This window comes from Mytilus californianus, unplaced genomic scaffold (genome assembly GCF_021869535.1).
Source record: "Mytilus californianus isolate M0D057914Y unplaced genomic scaffold, xbMytCali1.0.p SCAF_4, whole genome shotgun sequence".
Lineage (NCBI taxonomy): Eukaryota > Metazoa > Mollusca > Bivalvia > Mytilida > Mytilidae > Mytilus > Mytilus californianus.
In genome coordinates, this window is record NW_026262690.1 from 79,381,271 (window position 1) to 79,387,800 (window position 6,530).

The window sequence follows — 6,530 nt, forward strand, 5'->3', positions numbered from 1 at the left end:
AGACTTAACATCAGCCTTCACTGTACATAGATATTTAACGTCTGCATTCAACGTACAATTAACCAACCGGCCTTAAATATAATTATAACATTCATCTCTCTTACTTTCGGTCAATGAAAATCACAACAAAGATGTATACTCTTTTTTTAAACAAAATTCAAATCTTAATTCAGTCTTGTTTCGCTTATGTTCTAATCGAAAACAAAAGTTTCGAAGAGCAAAAATGTAGAATGTTTGAAAGCATAACATAGGAATTTTTATGTTAAATAAATACTTTAGTGAATTCACAGTAAAATTTTGGTAAATTTTCATGTACGTGATGACCGCATGATTGAATAAATTTTGTTTTCCTTTGAATTTCATTTTTTGTTGATATTTTGTTTTACGTATAAACTAGCCTATTCACGTTTATATGTATCGGGTGGGTAAAAATATGCAGTTTTTGGTCATCATTATGAAATAAACATCATATAACGACATACAATTGCTTACATCCACGTCATTTGAACTCTGTTGGTAATCATACCACACCATGTTATTTTGATGACAAAACAAAGCATAAATTAAGATATTCAACCGAAGGCCTCGCGTAAATTACCTTGTAACAAATCTTCTGTAAATCAAAATAGTTTTAAGAAGGTTGATGTTGCCATTCATAAAAAATCGTTCCATTGAAGTGTATCTCAACTATTAGATTGTACTGTCACCATTTGATCTATCAGACAGCACACATCTTCATACCTAGAGCACAAACAATGGACTAACATTGATTTTTAAAGATTATTATAAGTTAATTCAGTTAAACGTCTAATGTCTTCCTAGGCATTTGAAAATATGAGTAAGAGAGAGAGAGAAAGAGAACATTTAACTTACAGCCAACGCATTTGAGAATTAATGTTTTTAATTCTAATGTAGGAATTAAAAATCAAGCAAAGCATGTGAACTATCCTTTGCAAAATTGTTTTTTTAATTTTATCATTTGCAAAACGATAATAATTTCCATCTACCGTGGAAGGATTTTTAAAAACAGTTGTTTTGTTAAACGCAAAATTATATCATGACAACCTTATTGTGAAGCCAATTTGAAAACAATGAAGTCACAGGTTTCACAATAATCATTTGACACATTTATTTGCACAAAAATACTACACTTTTGGAAAACAATGAAAACACTATATATTGATTGAAAACCTAGTATTATTTGGAGAATGGAGGAAACTTCCATTTTCATTTTGTCAACGGTAAAAAACTGCTTGGTTTTCAATTAATTGACTTTATATTCAACTCACAATAATAAAATCAATAAAAAACTACTTTTTAAACATTTCAGAAAGACAAAAGAAGAAAATTAATTCACTTGTGACTATCAAAGTAATCCGAAGATCTACCTAAATCAGTCAAATTGTTGTTTCCAACTAGTCAGTAATTGAACGACCTTTACCAAGGTCTCACAATCTTTGATTGTCAAACTTTCAGTACATTCAGAGATTGAAGAAATCTCCTTGACTACAATCTTTTTTAAGTCTTAGATAAATAGAAGATCATCTTGAGTAGATTATATTTAGTATTTATTTTTCAGATTCATTTCTGCATTTCCTAACTTGAAAACATGATATGACCACAGAAAGTTTTTTTCAAAATATGGGTAAGTCAATTATTTTTGTGCATAACATGACAGTCTTGTAATAAGTCTAGGATTTTTATTTTCTAACTTTCTGAAAAGTTTAAGAAGAAAATTTATAATCATAGTCCATTTCCATATCGAAGGTCGGTGTTCATTCAACATCAGAAAAATGTCTGGTTACTGCTTTCATTTAAATAGACAGTAGGATCCCAGAACAAACCAATATCACTGTAGCTATCCAACTTGATGACAGTCTTTCCGAATAGTTACCTTTACCTTGCATAAACAAAAACTTATATGAAGTAATGCATATATAATATTCACATATGCTAATATATACCGTACATTCATAACTATTTACAATATCTTATCATGGTTTGTAGTACTGTACAACATAAAGATTTATACTGAGTAATAACGCACATTTCAACTAATAATTTGGCAACTGGAAAATTGAATTTAATTTCACTTAAAACTAGTAAAAAGGTTTACAGATGCTGAACGCAATATTGCTCTGATGAGACAGATTACTTCAAAGATTCAGTCATAAACTTACTTGAATTTTTGTATTAAACCATGATTTGTTTAAAGCAGCTCCTTGTAAAGTTAAAATAAAACTCACCAGTTGCCACAAGTTAGTACCTGTACGCAACAATCGCCATAGTACTTATGATATATTTGATAGTAATACATGGCAGTTATTTGTAACCCTTGAGCGTTTGTTAAATGAGGGGACTCTTTTACGGAGCAAATATAACATATAACCCAGGTTCCTTCGCCTATGAGACTTCTTTCAGCTAAACAAATACAATAGCTACAAATAGGTTTAGTCATGTTGAGTATTGATCGATTTCTTTGGAAGGAATATGATAATTGAAGAAAAGAAAAAAAATCGACATATACTCAAAGACGTACACAATCCTCTGCAGTAATGGTATTTATTTAGCTTGAAGATAGTCTCAAACTTGGACTTTTTACTCGATATGAGCTCGTGGTAAATAAAACGGTTGAACAATTAAAAAACCTTTTCTGAGCACATGATGTATCTCCTTATTTTCCTATGAGTTGTCGTATGTCAACTTTTAGTTTCTCTTTTATTTTGTTCTATTGATTAATTAAATTTGCTTTTTTAGTAGTCCATGTTGTCTATTATTGAAAAAATACTAAGTTTCAAGATTATTACACGATAAATCTTAAAAAGATTGTGGTGATCTTTTCAATTTCAAACAATTATGTATCATAATTAACTAGTATTACTAGTAACATGGAAAAATTATTAACATAAATACTAAATTATTTGTTGATTAGCGACAGGTAAGACAAAATACACATTAACGTCGGAACTTACCGAAACTGCCGGCATAATTGCTTCCACCTTGATTCTGAGATGTTTTAATGTCAGCATCAACTGTTGATGCAATACGTTGTAGAACAGAATATTGGTCAGGGTTTAAAGCTTCTAACTGAGAGGTCGTTGTAGACTGGGCTTGGTTTGAAGAGAAAAATCCTAGTTGTTCTTTAGAAAATTTCTGTAAGATGTGAAGATAAAAAAATATTATGATAAGTATCTATAGTAATACAAGTAATACAATTTATTGGTAATTTTATTTTATTCCTCATGAATTGAAGAGTTTTTCATGACATTTGCAACCTCTCTGGTTAAGTTTGCTGTCAAACTTTGTTTGCCATCTATCAATTTGATTTAGTCACAACAATATGAAACATTTGACACAGCGTAGAAAAACAATGCGAACTCTGATATATTTAAATCGTTGCTGTGAATTTAGGCTTATTATTTACTGGGTCCATGGTATCTTTTTTTAAAGAACCAACGCTTATCCATTGTATCTCCTTTATTAGTTATCGAAGCGTTCACTATCTGTAGTTGTTGTTTGGGGAATAATGTTTAAAAACAAACCTCAAATGTAGAGGATGGAATGTATGTAATGTGATCTGGATTGATGCTATCAATGTGGTCCTCAGTAAGCTTTAGAATATCCTCTTCTTTAAGGCCCCCTGTAAAAAGACAATATCTTTTTTTTTATATAAAGGCAACTCCAAGATGATGTGTAGTTCTCTAGATTACCTCACATCTTGAAACCGAAGGTTTTGGAAGTCAAATATGGAAAAACATTTAAAGGCCAAACCAGAACAGTCAAAATTGTCTAAGGTCAATTTGGCGAGAAAGAGTTTAATTTAATTAAAGATATGAATTGTGAATGTTGATACAAATATTTCAATTATGCAATAAAACTCTGTTTTTTTGTCCTAAGTCAACTTTGCGGGAGGGAGTTGTAACCTTAGCATGCTTAGTGTTAATACAATTAAAAAATTAATTAAAAATGTTGATACTAATGTTTCAATTATGCAAGGAAAGTCTTTTGAAGTACGCTTACATTACAAAACTGCCCAATTTGTTGTCGAATCTCCTTATTTCTAATCAAGTTCCCTGAGGAAATGGAGGCAGAATGTACTTAAAAAATTAAAGAACCTATATATTTTACTTCCAAATTTAAAACTTGTTGTTTGTTTTTTAATACTGTTTGAAACTCTTCAGATGAACAGAGAAAAAAACAGTAACGCGAATTTGACATTTGACGTTTACATAATATAGAACACACAAATAAACAATGCGATAAACAATAAAGAAACATGACGCCTTGAAGTATGAATAACATCAAAAGTATGAATCTGTTATCACTAATTGCATAGTAATTTTCGTTGGTGAAAGAAGGACACAAAAAGGGATACATTAATACCCAAGAGAAAAATCTTATAGATTTATTCATTTAAATTTCATAAAATGAAAATATACCAATTACTGTGCCAACTCTCTGAATGGTAGACGTATCCCAGGTAGATACATCATCACCAAATGCTAATTTGGCAAGTTTAGCCCACTCAATAAATTGTAGTTCATTGCAGCTTGTTACTTGTCCTATAGCTTCTGACGCATTTCTGAAAATATAATCAACTGAATTAACCTGAGATTAAATTGTGTGCTACTTATTTTAAACGAAAAAGTAGTAATGGTATAAATCAGCATCCAGACACACTCAATGTGTTTTAAGTATCTTTTGAAGCACTTTTCTTGATAACCTTCGTCAGTGAAAAGGTATTGTAAAAATATATAATGGACAGCATACAAAACACTGTCAAGGTGATCTTTGTCTGAAAGAGGCAGTTTTAGTCATGTTACATATGAATAATTTCTCAGGTCAGAATAAGTCATCATTTCACATCAGGCAATTTATAGTAATATGAAGGATAGATGTTATTCAAAATATGGATTGATTTGTATATTTATCATTTGATATTTATTTTAAACTTTTTTTATTGGATACTTGTTAGATGTATTATTATCTATGAATATACAGGTATATCCAATGAATCATGTCAGAACCAAACAAAAACATTCGGAACCAGTCGGAATCTTATCGTATCATATTCATTTAAATACAAGAGATTAAAATGAAATTCAAAACGAAAAAAAAAATTAGTAATGTCAAGGCCTTTTAACACTAACTATACCTTATGTTCTTTTTCTGATTATTGAAGATAGCCGTACGGTGACCTATAGTTGTTTACAACATCGTCCTTTGGTCACTGGTTGGTAGTTGTCTCATTTTGCCACCATACGGCATATTCTTATTTTTATATTCAAAGTTAAACACCCACACGATTATATTTATGAACTAGTGAATGACAGAAATTAAAAAAATACACGACGAAACATGAATAAAATCTATAAATATTTACAAATAGGTGGTATGATGGATTGTAGCTATCTGATCAGTTGTCATTCCACACGTGAAGTGGCCCAAAATGCTGATTTCTGCTCCACTCAAAGCGTTTGCATGCTGACCATTTTTGTAATAATCCAAGAAACGCTGGAATGCTTCTTTTTTCTGCAGAATAAACAGAGATTAAGTGACAGAAATATGATTTTTTAACTTTTAACTAGAAGTATAGCAATAAGTTAATTTGTAGATTTTGCGACTTCTGTCCCAGAAAGCTCGACATAGGGATAGTGATCCGGCGGCGGCGGCATTAACTAACTAATTAAAAACTTTATATTTTAGAAGTTGGAAGACCTGGATGCTTCATTCTTTGTATATAGATTTCTTATATTATGAAGTTTATGTCTGTCATATGTCCATTGTCCTTGACCTCATTTTCATGGTTCAGTGATTACTTAAAAAAAAGTTCAGATTTTTTGTAATGTTAATTTCTCTCTTACTATGAGTAATAGGATAACTATATTTAGTATGTGCGTACCTTGCAAGGTCCTCATGCCTGTCAGACAGTTTTCATCTGACCTCGACAATGATCAGTGAACAAGTCTAAGTTTTCGTGGTCAAGTCCATATCTCACATACTATATGGAATGATCGTAAGGTGAACATGTCCGGCTGGCAGGTGTCATCTGACCTTGACCTTGACATTTACATGGTTCAGTGGTTAAAGTTAAGTTTTTGTGTTTTGGTCTTTTTTTCTAATTCTATTTGCAATAGGTCAACTATATTTGGTGTATGGAAATATTTTACGATGTACATGTCAGTCTGGCAGGTTTTATTTGACCTTGGCCTCATTTTTACGGTTAATTGGTCTGTGTTAAGTTGTTGTGTTTTGGTCTGTTTTTTCTTAAACTATAAGCAATAGGTCAACTATATTTGGTGTATGGAATGATTGTAAGGTGTATATGTCTGTCTGGCAGGTATCATCTGACCTTGACCTCATTTTCATTGTTCATTGGTCAATGTTTAATTTTCATGGTTAAGTTTGTTTCTTGGATACTTTAAGCAATAGGTCAACTATATTCAATGCATAGATTGATTGTAAAGTGTACATGTCTGTCTGGCATGGTTCATCTGACCTTGACCTTTTTTTCATGGTTCATTGGTCAA

General features: G+C 31.1%; 1 long non-coding RNA gene across 1 annotated transcript; it reads right to left on the bottom strand.

Annotated features, from left to right (window-relative positions):
• Window positions 1-3,550: 3,550 nt before the first annotated feature.
• Window positions 3,551-5,526, bottom strand: LOC127738635 (uncharacterized). The gene is made up of 3 exons (XR_008000129.1): window positions 5,384-5,526; window positions 4,440-4,582; window positions 3,551-3,640 (listed from the first exon to the last, which is right to left on the bottom strand). It is a non-coding gene; the product is annotated as an uncharacterized LOC127738635 (long non-coding RNA).
• Between the last annotated feature and the right edge of the window lie 1,004 nt (window positions 5,527-6,530).